Raw genomic sequence first — 26,950 nt, forward strand, 5'->3', positions numbered from 1 at the left:
GGAGGAGGGAAGGGGAGGGGGAGGAGGGAAGAGGGAGAAAGGTGCGAGTGTTCCTCGGGATCTACTAACACGTCTTCAAGAGTACACCTTAAAGAAGCCTGTCCTCGTCATGTTGGAAACAATAGTTCGTCGTCCATGACATTTCCAGCCTTGTTTCCAGGAAAGGCCTCGTTCCAGGGAAATTTTTTTTTGTCGAGATCCGTGACTGATGGGACTGCGCACGCGCCTCTCCCTCCCTTGTCCCTCCCTTCCCCTTCCTCTGCAGCCTTCGATTTTTTCGACAGCCTTTTTTCGTAAGTCACATGGCATTTTGTCTTTTATATATCTGACATACATCTTTGCACGATTCATACATTATTCCTTTATGCGCGTTTGCGCCAGCACGCGTCAACCAGAGGTGAATTGTCCCCGTGCGTGTATATTGTGCGTGTGCACGTTTTTAGTCGAGTTTTTGTCGTTTATTTCCTATCCTTGACATTTCACATCCACACCTTCTTGTCTACAAGTGCCCGATTTTTGTATCCAAGAATCGAGTTTTCCTTCACATACGCAGGCGCACGAGCACTCGCTCTTCAAGGACCCTTCGACAGCTCATTCCAGTTTTGACACACCGGTTGCTTGTTCCTTCCCTTTTATCTTCGTTATTTTTCGGCGAGGGAGGGGCAGGATGGCTACGTACACATCTTGAAATAAGCCCCCTCTTCACCAATTACTGTTTACATGTACGAAGTACTAAATCAAAAGTTCCCTGAAATTTCGCTTCTGGGCGGAGGCTAAGTCTTAGACACATGGGGAAACCGAAAGAGGAAGTATTCCAGAATCTCCCAATGGGGGGGAGAGACGGGAAGAAAGAAACGGTGCGAGTATACGGACAAAATCTTGAACTAACGTTTCGCGTTAGCGTCATTGTTGAAGTCGGTCAGATCCAGTCAACCAGTCATTCATCTAGTCACCCACTCGTTCACTTAGCTTCGTTCTGAACGCCACTCGCAACGACTTACAATGTAGCAGGAGTATGTTCTATCGCATTCATAGCAATGAAGAAAAAATAAACATGGTAGCAGGCAAGCAAACAAGCACAAAGGAATAATAAATAGTTTTCCTCCTTCAGTGATTGGAGGGCGTCCTGCTTGCATGCAAAGGGGGCGTCAGAGGCGACATCTACGAGGAAAACCGTGGAATCGGTTTTTCTGTCCATGGGCATGAGTGTGCGCGCTACACTGCTTGCTGGCGCCCCTTTGTACGCGCGCGGCGTCGACTGATGGCTGCCGTAAAACTGTTCTGCCGTCGTGCTAAAGTAAATGGGGGGAAGGGGGGTTCCGCTGGATTGGGGTGCGTGTGGGGGGGGGGTTGAGGTCAGGTGACGAATACGACGTCAATGCGCCTGAGTCACGAGTTGCTCAAACCAAGGACAGATCCAGATAAGCAAGTGATAACTGGGGCGGGCGATACAGACAACACTGTAGAGGGTAGTGGGGGAGGTGGGAGAAAGAAAGGTATGAGGAAGTGGGGAGAGGAACATGTTGGGAGAGGATTGAAGACGGGAAAATAGAAGGGATGAGAGAATGGGGAGGGCAGAATGGGGGGAAGGAAGGAGAGGGGATGGGGACGGGGGAGGAATGCAACTCCTGATGAAGTTGCATTGCTATGGTCCTCCTGCTCCCCAACTCTGAGCTTTGTCTTATACGCCCGATGTCCGGTTTCCCTCTTGGGGAATCGCTAATAGGACTGGTGATGATTATCGCCGAGACAATGGAGAACACCCCCACCACTTTTTTTTTTTTTTTTAGGGGGGAACCTCGCCCGCCTCACTCACACGTACGGTACACACGCAGCCTCGAAAGCCCGGCCTAGTTTGGATAAGCATGGTACCCTCATGGTAAATATACTCCCCCCCCCCCGCCCCATGATAAGATAGGTTTAGGGTAAAACCTAACGTGGTGACGATAGTAACGGGAGTAAGGGTGAGGATGTGTACATGTGTGTGTGTGTGTGTGTGTGTGTGTGTGTGTGTGTGTGTGTGTGTGTGTGTGTGTGTGTGTGCACGCGCGCGCGTTTCCTATTGCCTCTCTTGCTCTCTTGAATAGTTGTTACTTCAGGAGCGCAGGCGTGGGAGGGTGGAAGTCTTACGAATTTCGATTGCTTTTGGTGCTTAATGTTGCAGCGAAATTTGTTGATAGATGTTAGAGAATGACCGGAGGAAGGGTGTAGGTGGGAGGGGGGGGGGAGATAACGGCAAGGAAAGGAACTCCACGGGTAATCACTGAAGAATCAGTGTGCACACAATCAGCTGAATAAAAGCCTTGCAATAAGGACACTTAGGATTTAACCGAAATTACTTTGCCGAGTAGTAATGAGGTTCGGTCTCTTCTGCTAAACAAATCTGGCAAAAAACTATATATATATACAGTATATATATATATATATATATATATATATATATATATATATATATATATATATACATACATACACACACATACATACATACACACATTTGCTCACGGGTTAAATCGTAGCACAAAGGGCAAAGGTGACGAACTCAGTCGTAACTTTCATGGCTTAAATTTATTTGCATCAACTTCGAATGCTTTTATGGACGTTTTAAATTTCACAGATACATGTAAACAATTACACAGGGAGAACCCACGCCCATCTAGATGGAATGGAAGCAAGAGGGACAAGGGTGAAAAAAATGGAAAGGAGAAAGAGGAAGATAGAGGAAGATGAAGAAAGGAACAGGAAAGAAAAAGAGGAGGAAAGGAACAGGAAGGAAGAAAAAGAAGAAAGTGAAAAAGAAAATATAAAGAAGAATGAGGGAAAGGAATGAATATAGAGGGAGAAGGAGGAAGAGACGAAGTGAGGTATGAGATAAAGAGCGGGGAGGAGAGGGGGTCGAGTAATTGGCTCAAGGCCTAGAAAGAAATACATGAAGGGGAAGCGAGGCTGGCTGGCGTGAGGGGCACATAAGAGAAGAGGGAAAATGACGAGTGTAGAGGGGGGGAAATATGGGTCATAATGAACAAACACCAAAAGATAGAGACGAAAAGTGGAAGTGGGGAGATGGGAGGGTGGGGGGAGATTAACCAGGAGCCGTGCAAAAGGACAGGGGGAGGGAAAGAAAGGAGGGAAGGAACGAGTGCAGGAGGGAAGGAGTGAAGGAGAGAGGAAAGGAGGGAGGGAGTGAGAGAAGGAAGGAGGGAGTGAAGGAAATAGGGAGTGAGGGAGAGAAGGAAGGAGGGAGTGAGGGAGAGAAGGAAGGAGGGAGTGAGGGAGAGAAGGAAGGATGGAAGCAAAGAATCAGGAAAGAGGAGGGTGGTAAGAAATGAGGAAGGAGTTAAGGAATGGAAGAAGGAGGGAAGGAAGAAGATCGAAAGCAAGAGGTAAGACAAAGAATGGGAATAGGAGAAGGCTGTGGTTGGTTGAAGGAGAGGAGGGAGAGGAGGGAGAGGAGGGAGAGGAGGGAGAGGAGGGAGAGGAGGGAGAGGAGGAGGTTATGGATGCATGTCAAAGAAAAATTGGGGGCGCTCGCGTACGCACTCGATGCACAGAAAGCGAATGGAAAAAGTCTAAATGGAGAGTCGACAGAAAACCCCACCCCCACCTCCATACGCTCCCAGCTTCTCCGAGACGAGATCCCGATACCCCGGATAAAGAAAATGGCCTCTCCCGGATGATAAGCCGGAATAAAGTCGATCAAGGAACTGGAATAGATAAAGAAAGATGGCGCCATGGAAACGAGATTCAGCACTGATCGAATAGGTGAACTTCAGGAGTATGAAGGGCAAAGGATCGGGGCAACAGAATAGAGGGAGGAGGGTTGTGAATATACGAGAGAGAGAGAGAGAGAGAGAGAGAGAGAGAGAGAGAGAGAGAGAGAGAGAGAGAGAGAGAGAGAGAGAGAGAGAGAGAGAGAATGGACGAGAGAGAGAGAATGGACGAGAGAGAGAGAATGGACGAGAGAGAGAGAATGGACGAGAGAGAGAGAATGGACGAGCGAGAGGAGGAACACTCCTGTGTGACATCGCCTTGTTTACTATGACCCCTCGTCTCTATCCCAACTTAAACATTCACCCCCTCCACCTCCTCCCCTGAACATATTGGGAAATCCACGTCCTATAACTGTCTCCCAGGCGGATGAAAAAGAATGCCAAGTTTCTTCACTTCTTCCAGCTGCAACTGGGCTGCTGCTGCTGCTGCTACTCCTGCCGCCGCTATGGGGGGATAGCCCCCAAGTGTCACTCAGTCCTGGAATAAACTCAACATTCTTATGCAGCGTCCACCAGCCACACATTTCACCCCACCCCTGTGGCCTCCTTTCCCACATCCTGTTTCTTTTCCTTCATTTCTCCTTTACATTTTCTTTACCATACAGCGACACATTGTAACAATTCTAAAATTAAATTTACTGAGCAGAGCCATTTCTTTGTCTTCTTGTAGACATCGCATTTTCTCAAAATTATTTGGCCTTTATGGAAATTCATCCCTTCCTATTGTTGTATTTGGGAAGATTTTTTTTTTTCCCTTGGGGTATCTTCTGCCGTTTTCATCCAGCCACTGTCTTCTGTTTTTTATGCTATATCTCCGTCCGGCCTGTCGTCATCGTCGTCCTCTCTCTAATTAGTTTCCATTCGACTCTCTTAAACCGCCTGACCACCGACAGCCTGCGTGTGTGTATATTTACATTCTGCTCTTCTTTTCGCTCCCCTCTTCCTCACCCATCCCTCCTCCATCTACTTTTATTTCCCTCATGCCGCACTAGTCTATTCTTCGTTCGCCCCAACTTCTCTTCCTATCCCCTTCTTCCTCTTTCTAACCTTCTGTCTTGATTTTCCTCTTCCATTTCCCCCACATGGTAATCATCCCTCCCTTCCAAGCTGCAGCCAATATCTGGATATCCATGAATGCAGATCAGGCCATAGATGGCTATCGGGAACTGCTCCCCTATCCACCTCCTGGGACTCCCGCCCTCCTCCCACTACCGGCTCCATCATACTAATCCCCTCCCACACCCTCTTCCAGCACATCACCTCTTAATTCCTGAACATGGATGCCCTGCACGCTTATTCCTCCCCATCCCTTCGCATTTCCCTATCACTTATCTCCCCGAGATCTCCATTCCCCCTCCCCACCAGCCACCCCAAGACTATCCCGAGATCTCCATTCCCCCCCCCACCAGCCACCCCAAGACTATATTGGGGGTGCCATCCCCCACCCTCCTCCCCCACTGTCATGCCATCCTCCAATAACATACAACCAGTGTCTTGAACAACTCCCATACCCACTTCCATATTTTATTTTCCAGGTCGGATAGTTTGTTTACATCATGATGCCCAAGACAAAACCATAACGCGAGGTATTCCCTGCTTATCCTCACAGCCACCCACCCCAACAACTCTCCCCTCCCCCTCTCCACCCACCGACATCACAAAATGTAAAGCTTATGTTAGGATTAGCTGTTATCCTTAGCTCTCCCACCTCCCTCCCTCTCCCGCGTCCATTATTCTGCTTCATCTGGGCCTCCCAACCAGTTTCAAAAGTTCGGCTTCTCCCTTTGCATACTAATGCAAGTGCTGGCGGCGGCGGCGGTGGCTACTGTTGGGGTCGAATTCTAAAAGTATCAGAAATAAGCTTATTTGTTCAACTTGACCTAAATGTTCGTTAAAAACTGTCTTCCCTGTCCGTCCGGCCATCCGTCTGTCTGTATTTAGCGGTCACACTGCGTGGCGTATACCGGCGTGCGGGTCTTCGGCCATCGTGCAGTCCGTTGGACTCCACGACTTGTTGTAGTGCTTCCTTCTCACCCAAGTAATTACGTGGACAATACCAGGCCAACTTATTGTGTACTAAAGACCCGAGACCTACCATGCATATTCCAAAAATAAACAAGACAAACGAATAAACAAAATAAAGATAAAAATAATACTAAATTAATAAAGATAAAAATAAAGACAACAAATATAGCAAATAAACAAGAAAATTAATAAAGATCAAAATAAAGACAACAAATATCGCAAATAAACAAAAAAACTAATAAACAGACAAACGTACCTACATTAATTTTTTTTTTTTCTTTTTACCATACTTTTGGTCGTCCTTGCGAGGGCCTACAGTAGTTCCTTTCCGAGCTCCACGAGCGACTACTATTTCTTAAAGGATTTTGTGAGCATCTTCGTTTCCAAGTCATTCCTACTTCATGTACACATGCACACAATTCCGAAGCGTGCGCTCCAATGTCAGCGACGCAACTCGGAAAGAACTAATTTTGCTCAGAAATCCGAACAAACAAATCAAAAGCCGAAACGAAATCTGCCAAATTAAAATTATTTATGATGTCGTTTGACGGAGCTGCCATATTTTCCCGTCGTCGTCTTCGACCTGGCCAATAATCCCGGGAGCTCGAGGATTTTACGAGCGACGACGCCGCCGCCGCGCCGCCTCCATATCAGAATCCGCTACCACCCAAGAGGGGTGATGGGAGGAGAGGATAGGGGGGGAGAAAGGAGAAGAGGTAAGGGAGGCGATAGGAGGGGGGGACGGGAAAAGAGGAAAAGGGTGGGGCAAGGAGACGGAAGAGAAGCAAGCGGGAAACGATGGAAGAGGTAGAATGCGAAAACATCATACAAGTTAGGCATAAACAAACAGTCGTAGAACATATCAGGCCTCTACAAATGCTCTTTTTCCTGTTTATGACCTAACAGAAGAAAACCTAATAAGGACTTGTGCTCTTAGCTGATAAGGACGAGCGCGCGCGCGCGCGCACACACACACACACACACACTTGGCAACTCGTCCCTATACCAACCCATCACTGCTTTCGACAAAGAAATTCCGATAGATTTCCGGGCCAGTTCACCCCGTCATGGTCACCTCAGCTCTCCGACTATTATCCAGACCTTTCTTGTAACGCTCACTGTACTGCTGTTCCTGACCCCTCACCCCACCCCCACACGAGTCTATAAGAAACCCGGTAAATGGTGACACACCATCCAATGCACAGTCGTAGTTTTCTAGACAAGCTCTTCATCATTCATCAAGGTTCTCTTCCTCTACTACGCCTTCTCATCTTGCGCATCTGTATCCAGTCTACCACTCCCCATTCCCTCCGTCCGCTGTCCCTTGCATACACACCCTTTATGAAGTCCATCCCCTCGTTATTACGAACAGGGGCGACGACTACGTGATGACCAGAAAAGGAGTCCTGTTGGCAGCAACTGTAATTGGCTATTAGGGGAGTTGCCATGCGCAGGGAAAACAAGAGACCGCGAGAACGTTGTAAATCAAAACTGACAGATGCACACATTGCCATACACCAACGACTTCCATTAATCATAAATCCCCTTTTCGGAAACAGTTACCCCTGTGGATCCGGGGACTATATTTCGACAGTCGTCAGCCGTGGTGGCGGTTGTGCTGTGGTGTGTTGGGGGTTGTGTTGTGGTTGTGGCGATTGTGTTGTGGTGGTTGTTTTGTGGCAGTTGTGGTGTGGTGTTCGTGCCGTGGTGTAGTCATCAACGAGCAGTTGCAATAACAGAGTATCATGTATTGCACCAGACGAAATACATCAAACTCAAAATGACGTTTCACTTCCTATATTTATAATCAGAACACCGTGGTCCAGTACAGTTCCCTACACCAACCCCACAGCATTGGGTAAATGTGACGATTTTGGATGAAGCAACGTCATGTGCCGCTTTGTTGTACCAACACATGACTCGGCTAAGTTCTTGTTGGGCAACTATGTGCGTCAGAGTACACAGAGGACTGAAGCCATACGACACCCAAAACACGTTGGTCAAGGGAGTGGGGTGGATGGGTTCGGAAAGTAAATTACTCCTAGCTTATCAAACGAGTCCAGGATTTACAGTACGTGTAGCTCTGTTTACTTTCACAAATTAAAATTTTATATTAAGAAACGCCAGACCATTTGATCGAACTCTGGAATGAACTTGTATCGAATCGTCTAGGTGTAAGCGACTACTTAATCGGTCTAACAAAATATCAAGTAGACATGAACGGCCATGGCTGACAAAACTCGCGAGGAACCCATAACTGGCTTCAGAGTACGCTATCCAACCACATTTAATCCTCCTCACGATAAGGTTTCGCTTTTCTATGAATCCTCAAGGTCTCCCCACACCCTCATCACTACACACATTCGCTCCCGTCCCTTTTCCAGGAGTCTAATGACGTCATGGCGTCAATCACTAGTATCTCCTTCCCTTCTACCGTACCTGGCTTCCTACAACAATTAAACTGATGCAATTAGCCCTTGCCAACCCATACAGTACCAAATGAACATTACGTTTTTATAAATTTCTATAGAGATTCTCCCTTCTGCACCACTTATCTTAAAAACATTCCTGGAAACCCTCTTCCTACTACCACACCAATCACAATCAGTATGTAATCAACGGCATCAGATGTGTACTAATCAGCGTCTAGACAAATCTTACCCACTTTGGCCTAATCGAACTTTCCTTAGATCCAGGACGCCATCCCACCTCCTCGATCTCTTCTCCCTATGTTATGCTCAATATTCTACCCAGTCCACCCCGATCCATCCTTACCTATTCTAACGACCTAAAGTTCCCCTAAAGCCCTTAATCCTGTTTATATAAGCTACAAAGTCTCTATCTCTTCTGAATTCTTTCCGCTTCATCTTAAGTCCGGTAATGCCCCTCCCCAGCCGTACTCCTCTCCCTCCCTCCCTTTCCTACACTCCTTTCTTCCACCTTTCACTGCCAGCTTCTGTGCACCAACATTCTTAGCCTATGCATTTTCGAACGCTAATCCACACATCCATCTCCCTGAGATGTCAAAGAACAAAACCGAAGTTAAAGACACCGTGTTAAGTCACTTGTGCACCAAACACAGATATGCATACTTGACAACGACGCACACCACAATAGCACGCCAGGAGGGGTGGCGGAGAAGGGAGGGAGAGACTAAAACCAAACGTGCTACACACTAATGCTACAGCAATGGAGGAAAATAAATAAAATACAAGTCCGGCTGCAACCTCCTTGCCTTTTCACAAGCCTCCTCATCGGAAATCCATTTTATGACGCACCCACTCTATATCCAGCCGAATCCTCCAATCCATAGGTATTGCTTCCGCCTAATGCTAGGCACGCCATCATCCTCCTCCCTCCCTCTCCAACTCATTCCATCGCCCTCCTTCCGATCACCCATTCTCCCTCGAGTCTTCCAGTCCTTCTTTACACAGCCCTCCTGTTTTACATTGCCTACTTCCGGGTCCATGCCATCATTCGGCCTCACCTTGGTTTCCTTCAGTGGAGGAAAGATTGATTAGCTTGTTCACCGCCCATACCCCCACCCCCCGCCACTTCCAGTTACATGGGATTTTTTTTTTTAAATAATCTACCAATTCCTTCTCCCAAACAACCACAACCATTGCGCTCGTGTGTCAGCACCTTCCTATCTTTGCCAACCCAACCCCGTTCGATTGCCCTAACCTCTCCACACAATCAAAATTTGTAGTTTCTTAAATTGAAACTCAAATCTTCGCCTGTATCACTGAAATATAATCCACCATGTAGCACCTGAATCTCCTGACGGTACTCCACCCCAAAAAATTATGTGTGTGTGTCTGTTATATATACAGTATATATATATATAACCTGAAGAACTGTCACCCCAGAACGCCCACATGAAGAAATGTCACCCTAGTACGCCGAATATCAACAGTGGAATAAGATTAGGTTAGGTTGAATGAGGGTTATGATTATATATTGTCATCAGCTTCTACAACAAGAATCGTATACCCAGGATGGCCCACATGAAGAAGTGTCACCCTGTCAAAGTTTGGGGTGACGATTCTTTGAGATCATATACATACATACACATACACACACACACACACACACACACACACATATATATAATATATATACATATATACATATACATATGTGAATGTTCGCGAAGAAGTCGAACGTTTCCGAATTCGTTATACTTGCGTACGATTTCCTTTCCTCCGTCATGTGCACGTCTTATTACAAAGGATTACAAAGACGGAGCATGCCGACAGCGGATCTTTTGGTCCATAATAAATAAAGAAATAATAAATATAATATAAATAAATGCATAGGTATGGTTAATTAATAAACAAACAGGTAAATAGTAAACAAGTTGACAGATAACACACTAAATAAAAATCAAGCAAATAATAATAAACAGACAAATTATATCAAAAATATAAAATAAATGACTCATTACAGCATCTTGCTTAGGTGTTTATCTAAACGATTCTTAAAGCTTCGAACTGAACTACATTGCACTGCCTCTGCAGGAAGTTTATTCCATTCATTAACTACACGGTTGGCGAAGTTGTTTCTACCCACTTCCAAATGAAATCTATTTCCTGGCAGTTTGACACCACTGTTTCTCGTCTGATTTTAATTCAGTGTGAAAATTGTCATTTATGACGTCAATTCGTTTTAGAATCTTAAAAACCTTATGAAGTCACTTCTGAGTTACATTTTTTCAGGGAAAACAGATTCATATGTTTCAGTTGATTTTCGTACGATTTATATTTGGAATCCGTTTTGTGCTCGCCGTTGTACTTTTTCCAATCTGTCAATGTCATAAATGAGATTCGGTGACCATACGGAAAGAGCATATTCCAAATGTGGAGGAACTAACGATACTTCAAAACCTTTAGTGACTCCTAGTGATCAGTCACGCAGCACTCTTTAATGACAATATATATATATATATATATATAAATATATATATATATATATATATATATATATATATCTTTTGCCACTTCTTCGGCGCCATAGTCCTTTAAGACAGAAACGCAGGTTTCAACGACGACATACCAACATTTCACCACCCAATCTTCATCCCCCTCCACTAGTACTTTACCTCGGCCTTTTTCCTTTGCCATCACATGCGAAGGAAGATTCGCCATTACATACCTGAAAAGAAAACAAGAAAACGTCAGCGTCGGGAACTTCTTCGACATTGTTTCAGAATCATGCACCAACCCTGAGGCCTCATAACCTCGAATACCCAGTGTGTTGCATGAAAGCATTCATGCAAGTCAGCACGGAAAACAACAATACCCCTGTACTCGCAGTTAGAATCACCAGTTAAGGAATAACAGAAGGTAGATCGCTAGGAACACGCACTCACACACGCACACAAATACAACAACTCAAGAATGCAATCGTGGGCGAATTAAGCACGTGCAGGAACCGTCATAACTGAGGTTCTTTCCCAAGGCACCGTCCGAGCTCTTGGCAAGGAATGTACGACGCAACGCCAAATCAGTCATTTATCATGCAAAATGCCATTTCAATTGCGATCACACTTTGTAGCATTCACGACACCATAAACGGGTATAAACACACTTATATAGACCAAGATTACCTATTGACAGTATAGATATTGTCAAGACTTATTTCTGACACTCGTGCGCTCTCCCGTGCTTTCAGTGTCAATCAAATGCATAATAAACCAAATATCGCTTGTGATGGGCAGGCGGCACCAGCATAGGCATCTACCATGGCTGTGAGAAATATCCAAAGAGTTTGCTCATTAGCCCGCGACGCACTGTGGCAGCCCAGGTCATCCTACCTAACCCCCAACCCCACAGGAGCCCAGGAGAAGAGATGTGGTTATCCGACACGAAGGGTGGGCTTGTTGTAACCATAGACGCCGGCGGCGCACGAAACTGGAGAACGCACGCGCGCGTACATGTAAACAGCTGCGCAAATTCCCAACTTTTTATTAACACGCATAATTGGTTGGCTTCATTTTTCTCACGCGGCTAACATCTGCACTCCATGCCCGTTCGTCTCCCTCACATGTATTATATGCCACCTGACTCGAAGTAATTTTCCGATGAACACACACAGAAACTTTAAATTTATACATAAACGTTTCACCCCAAAGCAATAAAAAATTAAACATTTGCCCACATCCCGCTGATGCACCTGAACCACTTCTGAATCAATCACTTGATTAATCAATAAAACTAATACATGTATTCGACGAGCAGTCACCTCTTCATAAATATGCAGACCATTTCTCCAAGCACGCTGTTTCTACATCTCGCCGCCGAGTTGGTCTACCCCATTGGTGCGTATTCAAAATTGGTGAACTACCAGCTTCTACTCCACTTCCCCCTCCCCTCTCCATCCTAATCTCTAAACATGTAAAATCGGTGGCACACCGGAGGGGGATTTGCAAACCAAAACAGTTGCCCGTCGCCCACTAGGGCGCAGACAAATGACGATCACACCACCACCTCCTCCTCCTTCCGTCCTCCAGCGTCCCTCTTGAAGCCAAATCTGGGCAAAGCAAAGGGCGTTTAGATATGCCAAAACATGTTTCTTATCCAAACTATGTTATTGCTGTTATCAGCTTCATACGCCATCACGGTATCTGCTGTTCTGTCAGTATCAATGATATGACGTCAAGTCGCAGGTCACCAAGTGTCAAATTCAAATCCCGCCCCTAATACGTGTGGCATTACGGGCTATTTTGTTCTCAAACGAAATTTCAAGGTCCGGGACAAGTCCAAACACCCACGGTCTCATTCCCTGATGGGCCGTTTATTTTTACTATTGAAACTAGAAATGAACTGAAGAATACCAATGCACATATCACGAAAAAAGTGCCAAAGTTATCTCTATCTTCAAATCTTATCATTTATACAGTGTCTAGGCCTTAGGATATCTTGTACTTTCATTCTTTGTTAACAGTCCTACATAATTTTTAGTTATGTATATTTCCACTCTGTATATTGTACTAAAAGTTCATAATACTATCACCAATTATAATACTGTCGCCAATTACACCGAATATTATCACTACATCTGCTGGGGGAACATCGAGGCGCTTGCATTTTTTGCCTTAAAAAGAGAGAGAGAGAGGAGAGAGAGAGGAGAGGAGAGAACGAGAGGAGAGGAGAGAACGAGAGGAGAGGAGAGGAGAGGAGAGAGAGAGGAGAGAGGAGAGGAGAGAGAGGAGAGGAGAGAGAGGAGAGAGAGAGAGAGGAGAGAGGAGAGAGAGGAGAGGAGAGAGAGGAGAGAGAGAGGAGAGGAGAGAGGAGAGAGAGAGGAGAGAAGGAGAGGAGGGGAGAGGAGAGGAGGGGAGAGAGAGAGAGAAGGAGGGGAGAGGAGAGAGAGAGAGAAGGAGAGGAGGGGAGAGGAGAGAGAGAGGAGAGAAGGAGGGGAGAGAGAGAGGAGGGGAGAGGAGAGAGAGAGGGAGGGAGAGAGGGAGAGAGAGAGGGAGGGAGAGAGAGAGAGGGAGAGAGAGAGAGGGAGAGAGAGGAGGGAGCAATGGCGAGGAGGCTCCCCTATCCCTCCCCCTCCTCCGTGGTGCAGGGATAACCGATTCCCAAATCTCACCTTATCTTTGTTCCAAAAAGAAGCGCTGGTGTCGATCAGTCGTAAGGCTCCCTGACCAAGCCTAAGGCCTTGGTAGGTTCTCGTTCTGCTCACAATAGTATCCACCCAGGATCCTCTCCCACGAAGTGAAAATCCACCTGCTTAAGCTGCTCACAAGCACGGCACTGCGCCCAGCACGATGTTCGCAATTGGCTCCGTGTGGAACTTGCGGAATGCAAGAAGCTCACTGCCAAATGCCTCTGTTTCTCCTCATGCGGGTCCAATAGCACACACCCTCGGCACTACGTTGGCACGCCTCGAGATGGCCGTTACTCCTCCCGTTGCAAGCGATCTCAAGCACGCAGCAACTGAGGCGACTCGACAACTCGAGGCACTGCAGCCTGGCGCCACAGTACAAAGGTAGAAAACCCGCTCACTCGCCGACTTAGTTCTTTCGCACGCATGCAAGCAAAATCTTGTCAAACAATGGGGACAGCCTGATTCTGCCCCCCTCCTCCCTCCAGTTGGATGATCACCGCCTCGCCTTCAGGGGAGGGAAGGGTACGCCTTGTCTTTTGTTAGCAATTTACTTCTTTTATGATCACTTCTCTCCAGTGCTAGAAAGATGAACACATACACTAACGATGTTCTAAGCCAGCTGCCTCGATATGGAACGACACACACACACACGCGTATACAAATCAAAACGCGCAGCACACGTGCGTCGGATGATGTGCCTCGCCTAAGACGAGTCACGTGCGCGAACGGAAATAAGTGCCCTTGGATATCCTACCCGAGAACTGGATCCCCTCTGCCTCATCCACTTCGACGCTACAGGGACCAGACCAGGGCAGGCCGCGGTTGTCACCACCCAGCTAGTGGGCCAAAATTATTAACTTCATATGCACATATCGTCTGCGCTTTCAAATGTAAAGATAAAGAGGTCGAGCACGAGGCTCATGTCCAACGGCCCACCATGGGAGGGAAGGAGAGGGGAGGGGTAGGGGTTGATAGGCAGCTATCACGACGTTAACCTACGGCTCTACACCTACCAGTATACTGTCAGTGCTTTCCAACCCGTGGCGAGTCCTGGGGACCATGGGGGTCTACAGCAGGTCCCAAGAGGGTTTCCAGACCGAAGGCAAGATGCACTTGGCGGATTAAGACAATTTTATTGTGTTACCGAGGAGGTTGGGAAACAGAAGTGCAAAAGTAGGGGGATTTATGAGCGAACGGACTGGGAACCACTGTCTAAGCGAAGCGAGTGGTGGTTCTTGTGCCCACCTTCAAAAAAGCCGAGAACAATCTGATGATCCAACCTGCCCACCAGCCCCCCCCCCCTCCCATCACTTCCAACCTTCGACGCACCTTTTGGACAAGGGGGTAGGATTGAGAAGGTCCAAGAATCTGATAAGGATAAAATGGTCAAATAAGGGGAGGGAGAGACGAGGAGGGAGAGACTAGGAGGTATGAAGAGGGGGAGGGAGAGACTGGGAGGTATGAAGAGGGGGAGGCAGAGCAAGGAAGAAAACAATGAAAAAATAAGTGGTAAAAAAGGAAAAATGGAAGGTGAAAAAGAGGAGGAAGAAGAGGAAGAAGAGGAAGAAGAGGAAGAAGAGGAAGAAGAGGAAGAAGAGGAAGAAGAGGAAAGGAGGAGGTACGGAAGGAAAGACTTAAGATGGCGCTGTGGAACAAAACCACCTCGGCCGGTTCGTCTTGCTCCTATTCAACCACCTTTGGCGGCGCGCCGCCACCGCCCACTCGACTTTGAAAGCCCAGTGCGCGTGCCGACGACAACTTAGGGCTTTCTTCCCCTCCCCCCTTTGACGAAAACCGGAGGCCTCTCGCTTGAGCTTTCCTTTCCAGAAACTGCACAAGAGCTTTTCAAAAGATGGCAACCGCACACTGGCCGACCGCGAGCAATTTCTTTCTCCAAGGCTGGTAAGAAATACTCAAACTTCTGGATGCCCCGCCTTGCCACACGAAGGCGCTCAAGAGTTTAGCTGACCACGAAGGTGGTCTGAACCAGCCGAGGACCGTGGGTCTACCGAGCCAACAGCAGCCTTCCGATCCCTTGTGGGTGGGTGGCTGACCAGCACGCCAAATAGCCAAGAAGGTACTGCTTGTGCAAGCTGACCATATGGTAGATGCTTTATGAGGTGGCAAAATCTTAAGAGCCAAAGTTTACAACCTTTGAGGTTACAAAAGTCCAACGCTACCTGCAGACACGCACGCCCGAACCGTCGCAGTTTGGCTAACTAACGATCCATCCGGCGTCGAGGAGCGATTTCATACACTTCTCAACACCCTACCCCCCAACTCGCGCGTTCCACTTCACAACACCAACAAATTGAGTAGCGTACAAGATGCATCTCCAGCCTGCAAGCTTATTGTCCAAGGCAAGCAGGCAGAGAACACTGGTATCCAGCACGATTAGATTGCCACTGCCACGAATCAGTCGCAGTTACATTTGGTTTCTTATCTGCTCCCCCCAATCGCGGTTATCAGATAAAGTGGACTGGTGGTTTGGAGGAAGGGGGAGGGAGAAACGATGAGTAAGAGGAAAGAGGTAGAAAGAGGAGGAACGAGGAGGAAGAATAGTAAGAGGAAGGGGAAGGGGAAGAGGAACGAAAAGATGTGTGGGGGGATGGAAGGGGACAGGAGGAAAGGGTAGAGAGGACGGGAGGGTTGGGGAGAGGGGAAGGGAGGAAGGGTAGAGGAAGGGGAAGGGGAAGAGGAACGAAAAGATGAGTGGGGGGATGGAAGGGGACAGGAGGAAAGGGTAGAGAGGACGGGAGGGTTGGGGAGAGGGGAAGGGAGGAGGAAGGGTAGAGGAGGTGGGGGAAGGGAAGGGTAGAGGAGGTGGGGGAAGGGGAGGGTAGAGGAGGTGGGGGAAGGGGAGGGTAGAGGAGGTGGGGGAAGGGGAGGGTAGAGGAGGTGGGGGAAGGGGAGGGTAGAGGTGGGGGAAGGGAAGGGTAGAGGAGGTGGGGGAAGGGGAGGGTAGAGGTGGGGGAAGGGAAGAGGTGGGGGAAGGGAAGAGGTGGGGGAAGGGAAGGGTAGAGGAGGTGGGGGAAGGGAAGGGTAGAGGAGGTGGGGGAAGGGAAGGGTAGAGGAGGTGGGGGAAGGGAAGGGTAGAGGAGGTGGGGGAAGGGAAGGGAAGGGTAGAGGAGGTGGGGGAAGGGAAGGGTAGAGGAGGTGGGGGAAGGGAAGGGTAGAGGTGGGGGAAGGGTAGAGGAGGTGGGGGAAGGGTAGAGGAGGTGGGGGAAGGGAAGGGTAGAGGTGGGGGAAGGGAAGGGTAGAGGAGGTGGGGGAAGGGAAGAGGTGGGGGAAGGGAAGGGTAGAGGAGGTGGGGGAAGGGAAGGGTAGATGAGGGAAAAGGGGGAGAGTGAAGGGTAGAGGACAGGAGGTAAGGGATTGGTAGAAGATTAGGGGAGAGAAGGGTAGAGGTAGGGGAGAGAAGGGTAGAGGTGGGGAAGGGAAGGGTACAGGAGGAGAGGAAAGGGTACAGGAGGAGAGGAAAGGGTACAGGAGGAGAGGAAAGGGTACAGGAGGAGAGGAAAGGGTACAGGAGGAGAGGAAAGGGTACAGGAGGAGAGGAAAGGGTACAGGAGGAGAGGAAAGGGTACAGGAGGAGAGGAAAGGGTACAGGAGGAGAGGAAAGGGTACAGGAGGAGAGGAAAGGGTACAGGAGGAGAGGAAAGGGTACAGGAGGAGAGGAAAGGGTAGGAGAGGAGAGGAAAGGGTAGGAGGAGAGGAAAGGAGAGGAAAGGGTAGGAGAGGAGAGGAAAGGGTACAGGAGAGGAGAGGAAAGGGTACAGGAGAGGAGAGGAAAGGGTAGGAGAGGAGAGGAAAGGAGAGGAAAGGGTAGGAGAGGAGAGGAAAGGGTAGGAGAGGAGAGGAAAGGGTAGGAGAGGAGAGGAGAGGAAAGGGTAGGAGAGGAGAGGAGAGGAAAGGGTAGGAGAGGAGAGGAGAGGAAAGGGTAGGAGAGGAGAGAAGTGTAGGGGGAGAGGAGAGAAGTGTAGGGGGAGGGGAGAGAAGTGTAGGGGGAGAGGAGAGAAGTGTAGGGGGAGAGGAGAGAAGTGTAGGGGGAGGGGAGAGAAGTGTAGGGGGAGGGGAGAGAAGTGTAGGGGAGGGGAGAGAAGTGTAAGGGGAGGGGAGAGAAGTGTAGGGGGAGGGGAGAGAAGTGGAGGGGGAGGGGAGAGGTGTAGGGGGAGGGGAGAGAAGTGTAGGGGGAGGGGAGAGGAACGAAAAGATGAGTGTGGGGGGAGGGAAGGGGACAGGAGGAAAGGGGAGAGGACGGGAGGGTTGGGGAGAGGGGAAGGGAGGAGGAAGGGTAGAGGAGGTGGGGGAAGGGGAGGGAGAGGAGGTGGGGAAGGGGAGGGAGAGGAGGTGGGGGAAGGGAAGGGCAGAGGAGGTGGGAAGGGAAGGGTAGAGGAGGTGGGGGAAGGGGAGGGTAGAGGAGGAGGGGGGGAGGGGGAGGAAAGCGGTAGGGGGGAAGGGAGGGGGGAAGGGAAGGGTAGAGGACGTGGAGGGGAAGGGAAGGGTAGAGGAGGGAGGGAGGTGGGGTAGAGGAGGTGGGGAAGGAGGGTAGAGGGGGAAGGAGGTGGGTGGGGGAAGGGTGGGGGAGGGAAGAGGTGGGGGAAGGGGAGGGAAGAGGGTACGAGGGAGGAAGGAGGTAGGGGGGGAAGGGGAGAGGTGGGGGAAGGGAAGGGGGAGGTGGGGGGGAGGGAAGGGTAGGAGAGGTACGGGGAGGGGGGTAAGGAGAGGGGGAGGAGGGGAGAGACGGGTAGGGGAGGGGGGGTACGAGGAGAGGAGGGGAGGGGAGGGTACGAGAGGAGGGAGGGGAGGGAGGGAGGAGGAGGAGAGGAAGGGGAGGAGGGAAAGGGTACGAGGAGGGAGAGGGGAGGGGGGAGGAGAGGGTAGGAAGGAGGGGAAAGGGGAGGAGAGAGGGAAAGGGGAGGAGAGGAGGGGTAGGAGAGGAGAGGAGGGGGAGAGGGAGGAAAGGGTAGGAGAGGAGAGGAGGAGGGGGAGGGGGGAGGGAGAGGAGGAGGGGGGGGGGAGAGGAGAGGAAAGGGTAGGAGGAGGGAGAGGAAAGGGGGGGAGGGAGAGGGGGAGGGGAGGAGGGAGGAGGGGGAGAGGGAGGGTAGGGGAGAGGGAGAGGAGGGGGAGGGGGGAGGGGAGGGAGGAGAGGGGGGGAGGGGGAGAGGAGGGTAGGGGGAGAGGTAGGGGAGGGGAGGTGTAGGGGGAGAGGTGGGGGGGGAGGGGCGGGGGAGGGGAGGGTGAGGGGGAGAAGTAAAGGGGAGGGAGGGATGAGAAGGTGTAGGGGGAGGGGAGGGTAGGAGACAAGGTGGGGGGGGGAGAGAGAAGGTGAAGGGGGGGAGGGGAGAAAAGGAGGGAGGGGAGAGAAGAGAAGGAAGGAGGAGGAATAGAAAAGGGACGAGAGAAGAGGTCATTAGAGAAGAAGGGGAGGGGAGCATCAGGGGAAAAAGGGAAAACCTGCAGAGAGAGAAAGAGTAGGGGGAAGGAGAAGGAGGAAGAACCTGCCAGGCTGAGAAGGGACAAGGAGTGGACAAAATAGGCAGAGAGGAGGGGAAGACCGACGGCGCAGCATGTTGCCAAGAGGGAAATGGAGGGAAAGGAAGGTATGTGTGTGTGTGGGGGGGGAGCATCGCTGTCAACACCTTGGTATCTTAACTGCATGTCTAACAAAATGGACTGGTATTGCCATAATACAGACTAAATAAAACCCATATGATCTTTTAACCCTAAACGTGTGTGTGTGTGTGTGTGTGAGAGAGAGAGAGAGAAGAGACGAGAAGAGAAGAGAAGAGAAGAGAAGAGGAGAGAAGAGAAGAGAAGAGAAGAGAAGAGAAGAGAAGAGAAGAGAAGAGAAGAGAAGAGAAGAGAAGAGAAGAGAGAAGAGAGAAGAGAGAAGAGAAGAGATATCATGTGCGTCCCGAACGGAATTGCTGGGTCCCACGAGGTTACACGTCAACGGGCGCGTCCGCTTACAGCACATTTCTTGTCGAAGCAACAACGAACAGCTGCGAGCGAAGACTGCCTCGGCAAGACTGCTTGAAGAACCAGTACCACAGGGCTCCTCGCACAAGACCTGAAGCAAAATAGAAGTGATGGTCCTGCGGGGGAACGTGGGAGTTTCAAGTAGGCGGAACAGAGACGAAGTGGGGGTGGGCGGGGGTGTTTGTGGACATTTTCGTGGGAGAGGTTTGCTGCGGCTTACGGGTGAGGTGCGCAGTATGCAAAGAAAGTTGTGCGAAAGTAAGGGTATAATAGAATAAAGTGAAGGATGAAGTAATCTGCCAAACGTGGTGGTGATACTGGAGTGGCAAGACTGGGAGGGGAGGGGAGTTTTTTCCCCCTTTTTTTCGAAATTTGGGAGTGAAGTATCACTCCCACGGGCTTTGTTTGAGCCCGTGCGGTAGTGTTTATGCAAGACACCTTGTGGAGAGGTGGAATAGTGTAGCTAGTTCGAGGGTGATAGGGGGCAGTAGAAAAGAGAAGCTGCGGCTGTTAGAGCGGCGGCGGACGCTCTAGCAACTGACGGAGCTCATAGGGGCTTTGGAGGCGGCAGAGGCGGCTCACAAGACCTTCAGGGGGAGCCGGTGGTCCTCGTCTGAGGAAAGAGGTGGCGGGGCAATCGCTCAGGTAGTGTTGGAGGTCGGCATTTTCTTCACGGCAGTGGTTGCACCGGCGGTCTTTCATGGTGCTCTGGGGATTAAGTTGCCAGAAGCAACGGTCTTCAAGACGCAACCTGAAGAGCAGCTTTTCTATCCTTCTGGGAGTGGAGCGGGGGAGGACTAGAGGTTCATATGCTGTCACCTTTTTGTACCACCCCGCTCGTTGGGAGATCTGCGCCTCCAGCCTGTGTTGGAGGTGCCACTGCGTGCGTGCTAATGCCCTGGTTTTAAGTTGGACCTGGCTCTTGCTGGGAGGGACCTGAACATCGACATCGTCACTTTTGCGGGCTGTGGCAGCAGCTGCGTCTGCAAGGTCGTTTCCATGCACACCGACGAGGCTTGGCACCCAGTTGATGATGATATTCCGTCCTTCACGGTGTAATTTGTGCAGGAGCGCAATGATGTTGGTGAGGAGGTGGACATTATCTTCGGGCTCTGCCTGTTGCAAGCAGCTTATCAGGTTCAGAGAGTCAGTGTGGATGACCACGGAATTGGAGTGGGATACAAGGGCATATTCTAGGCGTCACCGGGTCAGAGGACGGGGACGCTGGTGCCACGGAGTAAACAAGCCAACCCAAGCACTAACCTACTCCCCAAGGCCGCTTTTGTCCCTTAACCTTACTTTTCATCCTCAGAGGACCTGCCAAACCCGGAACTGCCGGCTTTATCACTCCGCGGCGCAGTCGATAACAAACACGATAAAATCAGTTCCTTGTACATTCCTCAACTCCCCGTCAGATTCTCACGGGCCGATATACACGCGCACACACACACCACCGTCATATCCACTGCGCATGTGGGAATACTTCTCCCTCGCCTAGACAAACCCCGAATTTTACAAACCCAATCGAGACAGGGACTGAGCATGTGAAGGGTTGCAGACGGAAGTGAACTGATGTGAAGAGAAGTGAAGAGAGTAAAGGAATGAATGAAAGATGGGGGAGGAAAGGGAATGGCTAAAAATGCTAAGAAAAAATACGAGGAAATCGTAGGGAAAGGAGTGAAAAAATGTAGTGATTAGTAAATTGAGGTCGAGGTCTAGAAACAAGGAAACAACAAGAGTAATGGGGACCGGAAAGAGGAAGAGGGAATTCCACAATGAGAACTCTAAAGGATAAAGTGGGAGACTAAGAAAAGGAGACGGCCTGGGAGGAGGTGGAGGGAGTTAGGGAGGGAGGGAGGGTGTCACCGACTCTGCATAGCGGACAACCAGCCCCCACAGTGGAACAGCAGGAAGTTGCAGAGAGTGTTCCCCAATTAGCACCGGTGACGTGGACATCACCACGTCGTCGTCCGCCTGCGCACAACGCTCTGAGGGCCTGCAGAAGGCGTAGATGACACGGACCGAAGTGGGCAGGTAGGCACATTTCCAACGAAACTTGAAAAAACTTCTACCTTCAAACTTTATGTAGCGTTCAAGCAATATCTACTGTAGTCATAGTATTTATTCAACATCGTGGATTACTATACAACTCTGGATATGATGCAATTAATTTTATTTCCTGATGCATTAACAAGAGACGAAGACCACTTTAGACTTTACTGGTGCAACCCCTCCCCCACCCCGAGTCAAAACTATCAATCAATCTCAACTTGAAGATACATCAGTCAATCCTTCACGGAATGAATTAATCGAATAGCAAGATGTATGTCCTTATCTCCTTCAACCAACACAATGACGAAATGCAAACCAACAAATACTACTGGTAGAAATTGACAACGCTAAGAAGTGGCAACGTCCACCGGGATTGTTCGGTGAACAGTCTACTCGAGTGGACTTCAATGACAAATCACGTGATTCCGATCACCCCCCACCCCCGCCCCACCAACATTCAATCCAACAACGAATGAACCAAGATTCGGTCTAGCAAACGCTATATGAGGGGGTGGTGGTGTCAATGTAATAAATTAGGTTCTCGCACGAACTCATCACCACCACCACTCCATCCAAGGGTCAGGTGTCTGCATCACCCACTTCGGCACCTACCTGGACACGAAATGACAATGACGTCACCAAGACAATCTTAAGTACCAATCCGGGTTCATTGCCAGAAACAAACTCTTACTTCCTTCCCGTGCTACCAAATATGTTTACAATTTCCTCACCTTCCTCCTTCACCAACCTTGCGCCGACCAGTACATCCTTACACGGTTGCACATAGACCACTTTTGTCCTCATCCACGTGTCACAGCCTCAACCACAAATGTCATATCCCGTCACGACACCACCACCCAACAACTCACAAAGAATTCAGCCACACCCAGGCAAACCACACGTCGTCTCCAACCACTGGAAGCATGTCAACATTCCATGCGCACGCGCACGCACGCACACAAACCATCTTCCCAAACTCGTCAACAAATCCCGAGAAAACTCTACACTCCTGTCGATGCTACTCCACAAACACTATTTACACCAAACACGCTCATCCATCTATACCAACATTTTTCTGCAACAATTGTAACTACGCTAGTCGTACAACTTCATGCCCACCACCTCCATCACCACCCCCAACGGCCACCTCCATCACCACCCCCAACGGCCACCTCCATCACCACCCCCAACGGCCACCTCCATCACCACCCCCAACGGCCACCTCCATCACCACCCCCAACGGCCACCTCCATCACCACCCCCAACGGCCACCTCCATCACCACCCCCAACGGCCACCTCCATCAACACCCCCAAAAGCCACCTCCATCAGCCACCTCCATCACCACCCCCAACGGCCACCTCCATCACCACCCCCAACGGCCACCTCCATCACCACCCCCAACGGCCACCTCCATCACCACCCCAACGGCCACCTCCATCACCACCCCCAACGGCCACCTACATCACCATCCCCGACGGCCACCTCCATCACCACCCCCAACAGCCACCTACATCACCACCCCCGACGGCCACCTACATCACCACCCCCGACGGCCACCTACATCACTACCCCCGACGGCCACCTCCATTACCACCCCCAACAGCCACCTCCATTACCACCCCCAACAGCCACCTCCATTACCACCCCCAACAGCCACCTCCATTACCACCCCCAACAGCCACCTCCATTACCACCCCCAACACCCACCTCCATTACCACCCCCAACAGCCACCTCCATTACCACCCCCAACAGCCACCTCCATCACCACCCCCAACAGCCACCTCCATCACCACCCCCAACAGCCACCTCCATCACCACCCCCAACAGCCACCTCCATCACCACCCCCAACAGCCACCTCCATCACCACCCCCAACAGCCACCTCCATCACCACCCCCGACGGCCACACCCCCAACAGCCACCTCCATCACCACCCCCAACAGCCACCTCCATCACCACCCCCAACAGCCACCTCCATCACCACCCCCAACAGCCACCTCCATTACCACCCCCAACAGCCACCTCCATTACCACCCCCAACAGCCACCTCCATTACCACCCCCAACAGCCACCTCCATTACCACCCCCAACAGCCACCTCCATCACCAACAGCCACCTCCATCACCACCCCCAACGGCCACCTCCATCACCACCCCCAACGGCCACCTCCATCCCCACCCCCAACAGCCACCTCCATCACCACCCACAACAGCCACCTCCATCACCACCCCCAACAGCCACCTCCATCACCACCCCCAACAGCCACCTCCATCACCACCCCCAACAGCCACCTCCATCACCACCCCCAACAGCCACCTCCATCACCACCCCCAACAGCCACCTCCATCACCACCCCCAACAGCCACCTCCATCACCACCCCAACACCTTTAGCAGAACAACCACAACCACAAAATCCGCTTCTTCGAAGCGTTGCATTATATCTGCCCACATTGGCCTTTGCGTGATACAAAGTCTCTCACGGATCCAGATTCCTTCCTTCTTCCTAAAGCAAACCACCCCATGTCATTCCCCTCATCCTCTTTCTATCGATAATTCTTCGCCCCCAGCTCACCTTAAGACTACCATGATGTCTCCCTCAAGGAGAAACTGAGCTGTTGTACGTGACGCCTTCACCGACTTTCACTGTTAGAACCGCCGCGGTTGAAACCGTTGGTGTGAACAGGGTTTCGGGTTGATGCCCACCCCCTCCGTGGCCGCCCTCGTGTGGGGGTTGCCTCATCCGCCATTTGAGCAATACCCAATGTCCTCAAAGCGATCAACTTAACCGTCAACGCCACCACCGACTACCGCTTCCAAAAACACGTAACTTACCGTCCCTCCTCCCCTCTTACTACCACCGTCACCGTGGCCACTGTCCTCACCGACACCAACACTATTACTTGTCATCCAGATCACCCTCGTCACTGCAACTACTGTACCCTAAATAGGAACGTCTACCTACCGGTTCCATTTTCACCACTATATCCCTCACCACCTAGGGTGCTAACCCAACCTTCCCTCCCTTCTCAACCAGCCCCCTGCCCCTCCCACCCACGGCGCTGTGTGGTTTGGGCCATGAGTAAGGGCCGGTTTCGGGTTGGCACCGCGTGGCACCCTTGTCGTCCATCATGTCCTACATGGTCGTTAAGCGCGACTTTACCACAACAACGCCCCGCCACATCACAACAGTCCCCCTCACACCTCCCTCCCTTCTTACCCCTCCCTCTCTCCCTTCTCCAGTCTTCAGTTTTTGTCTTCGCCCCCCCCCACCCTCGCCACAGAATGTCAAGATCTCGATACATCAAGAACTGTTACTTGTTCACATCAGAATTAGTTCGATTCTTGAGTTTTACCGAACCGTCCTCCATTCCTTAACCTCATTTCGTGCATGTAGGCCCCCCACGTCCCCATTATCTTAAACCAACATTCCCCTTCTCCCATCTCTTAAGTTCACCTAGCATTTACTGGTCTCTCGACCCCTTTTCTTTCCTGCCTTCCAGTACACCCTCCACTGTTTTAGTACTTTCTCGACTAATTTTCTCCCAAATACACAACTGGCCTACAGCAACCCCTCTCATTATAATATCTAGTATTTATTTAGTTCCCCATTCATTCTTAAAACTACTTTCATTCCTGACGACTTAAAACACCTCTCCTCTTCAAGAGTAGGTTTTTCCATTCTCCTTAATCACATCTAGATCGGGTGGCACTTATGCCGAGTGTCGCCAAACTACATCACTCATCCCTGTGGCACTCCGCCCTTTGGTGCCAACGATGCACCTGGCTCAACCATTTAGCACTTTGTGTTCTGCCTATTTCGTTCATTTGGAGCCACCAGTAGTGATGGAGCTAAAACCCGTTCTGCCCAGCTGCCACCTTTAACGATACTATAACAAGTTGCACAGTCACCTCTTCAAGAGGTTCCCAATATCCCAGCCGGTATTCACCTTTTTTTCATCATCACCTACTATAGCCCCATTCAAGAGGCCCTTCCAGACCCTTGCCGACCATGAAACTACGCCAGGAGACAACGAATGGTGGACATGACAGACTAACGAACATGACGGAAGAACGAGCAAGGTTCCCAGTTCCGCGCCTAACACGTTATTAGTCTTCCCCCAACAAGTGACGGTCGTAAAATCTGTGGCGTCTCAATCCACCCACGTCGCACTCGGAGGGCAGCCTAACCTCGCCCCGGCTCCTTTCAAGCCGGTAATGCACTTGACATCTTTCTCACATTGGCCTCGACTCTTCCTGCTTTCATTCAATTTCCTTGTTCATCAATCCACCCTCACATTCCCATCCTACTTTTCCCTTTTCTCCACACTTCCAGGCCCATTCCTCTTCACTATCTCACCGCCCCTGAACTCCACTTCACTTAACTTGCCCTTACCCTCTTACTTTATGAACTCCCCTTCCTTCACTCACCTCCCCGTTCATCCATCAACCTCCACTACCATCATTATCCTTACTCTTCAACTGACATAACCTCCTTTTCACTTTTTTGTCGACTCCCTACCCTCGAGTGCCAAACCACCCACCCCACCCACGTCACTGCCGTGACCTGGTGACCTCGACACTAACGACCTGATGGAACCCTGCAGTGTGGAGCAGAGGTGAAGGAGGAGGAGGATGGGGAAAAGGAGGTGAAAAGGCGGAGGGGTAAGTTGAGGAGGCGGAAGGTGAAGAGGCGGAGGGGGAAGGTGAGGAGGCGGAGGGGGAAGGTGAAGAGGCGGAGGGGGAAGGTGAGGAGGCGGAGGGGGAAGGTGAGGAGGCGGAGGGGGAAGGTGAGGGGAAGGTGAGGAGGCGGAGGGGGAAGGTGAGGAGGCGGAGGGGGAAGGTGAGGGGGAAGGGAGGGGGAAGGTGGAGGGGGAAGGTGAGGAGGCGGAGGGGGAAGGTGAGGAGGCGGAGGGGGAAGGTGAGGAGGCGGAGGGGGAAGGTGAGGAGGCGGAGGGGGAAGGTGAGGAGGCGGAGGGGGAAGGTGAGGAGGCGGAGGGGGAAGGTGAGGAGGCGGAGGGGGAAGGTGAGGAGGAGGAGGAAGTTGAGGAGGTGGCGGGGGAAGGGTGAGGAGGCGGAGGGGGAAGGTGAGGAGGCGGAGGGGGAAGGTGAGGAGGTGGAGGGGGAAGGTGAGGAGGTGGAGGGGGAAGGTGAGGAGGTGGAGGGGGAAGGTGAGGAGGTGGAGGGGGAAGGTGAGGAGGTGGAGGGGGAAGGTGAGGAGGTGGAGGGGGAAGGTGAGGAGGTGGAGGGGGAAGGTGAGGAGGTGGAGGGGGAAGGTGAGGAGGCGGAGGGGGAAGGTGAGGAGGCGGAAGGTGAGGAGGCGGAGGGGGAAGGTGAGGAGGCGGAGGGGGAAGGTGAAGAGGGCGGAGGGGGAAGGGGAAGGTGGAAGAGGCGGAGGGGGAAGGTGAAGAGGCGGAGGGGGATGGTGAAGAGGTGGAGGGGGAAGGTGAGGTGGAGGGGGAAGGTGAGGAGGCGGAGGGGGAAGGTGAGGAGGCGGAGGGGGAAGGTGA

The 26,950-nt window shown here is 50.9% G+C and overlaps 1 protein-coding gene across 3 annotated transcripts in view; it reads right to left on the reverse strand.

Annotated features, from left to right (window-relative positions):
- The window catches only part of LOC143031028 (fasciclin-2-like), a 737,926-nt gene that overhangs the window by 653,285 nt on the left and 57,691 nt on the right, over positions 1-26,950 (reverse strand). The window contains exons 1-2 of one of the 3 annotated variants that reach the window (XM_076194738.1): positions 15,731-15,818; positions 13,389-13,984 (exon numbers count right to left, since the gene is read on the reverse strand). The exons of the other annotated variants lie outside the window; for them this stretch is intronic. The gene's annotated coding sequence lies outside the window, so the exon portion shown is untranslated. Of the gene's footprint in view, positions 1-13,388; positions 13,985-15,730; positions 15,819-26,950 lie in introns of those variants that run through there. 3 annotated transcript variants of the gene reach the window in all.

The sequence above is a fragment of the Oratosquilla oratoria genome, chromosome 1, assembly GCF_046742065.1.
Source record: "Oratosquilla oratoria isolate Oo_2021 chromosome 1, ASM4674206v1, whole genome shotgun sequence".
NCBI classification, from domain to species: Eukaryota; Metazoa; Arthropoda; class Malacostraca; order Stomatopoda; family Squillidae; genus Oratosquilla; species Oratosquilla oratoria.